Source organism: Meleagris gallopavo, chromosome 27 (assembly GCF_000146605.3).
Source record: "Meleagris gallopavo isolate NT-WF06-2002-E0010 breed Aviagen turkey brand Nicholas breeding stock chromosome 27, Turkey_5.1, whole genome shotgun sequence".
Lineage (NCBI taxonomy): Eukaryota > Metazoa > Chordata > Aves > Galliformes > Phasianidae > Meleagris > Meleagris gallopavo.
The window spans coordinates 1,308,880-1,309,978 of record NC_015037.2 but is presented as its reverse complement, the minus strand read 5'-3'; positions in this window follow the sequence as shown (position 1 = coordinate 1,309,978).

Genomic DNA, 1,099 nt, shown 5'->3' with positions numbered 1-1,099 from the left:
GTGGGGCAATTATCTAGATGGGCTTCCCATCCCTCACGTGGAATTTGCAGGCTCTGCACATTGGTATGGCAAGAACCCGGGGATGGGGGACAGCGTTAATTAGCTGATGTCCTGCCGGGGCCATGGAGGCCAGCAGAGCCTGGCCAAGTCCCACTGGGGATGAGCAGAGCCCCACAATCTGATAGCGTGGCTTGTGCTTGAGGAAAGGACCTGCATGGAACAGCAGATTTTTCCTCTAGATTGCTGGGTAGCAAGGCGGAAACAAGCCACACTGCTGGTCTGGCACCTCCCAACGCTTGGGAGCGTTTGCTCCTCCCTTGGCAGCTTGCTCGGTGCCCCCCACCCCTCTGCCGTGTATATAAGGCCCCTCAGAGCCCTGCCACTACACATCCACTCCAGCGAGGCACACAGCAAGCTGCTCCTTCAGCTCCAGCACCTCTGTCTTGGCCAGAGTCAACCAGAAGGCCTTCAGCATGGGTAAGAAATGCTCTGCAGCCTCCCTTAGCACTGTTTCCAGGGGCCTCTGTGCTTTGAAAATCCATTTCCATTTGGCTGTGGGCTCTCTGCTCCCCTTCCGCTGGGGACTTGCTACAAGAGAAGCTGGAGTTATTTTCCTTGCCAGGGCTTCAGTGCTGACATGGTTGTCCATGTCAACTCCCTCTCCATCGCTGCTGGTGGACCCGGGATGAGTACAGGATGCAGAAGGGAATGGAGCAGTGCTCTGATCTGTGATACCCCATGGTCATGGTTTAGTGGGCATGGGAGTGATGGGTCAGAGGTTGGACTTGATGCTCTCAGTGGTCTTTTCCAGCCTCAAAGATTCCATGGTGCCCAGTGGCACCTGGAGGAGGATTCCTGTCCCGTACCTGAGATCTGTCGGGGCCACCACAAAGGGAGCTGCTGGTCATGGAGTCCTTGCTGGCAGCCAGGGGGGAGAAGTCCACTGAGTGGGACAGAGTCTTCTGAATAGGCACCACTGAAGGATGTGGACACTTCCCATTTCGTTTTCTTTTTCTCACCTCAGACAGATGCAGAGTTCAGTGCTACCAGTATCCCAGCTGCCCTGATGTTGTGAAACCCAAGTGCTATCAGGCATGCT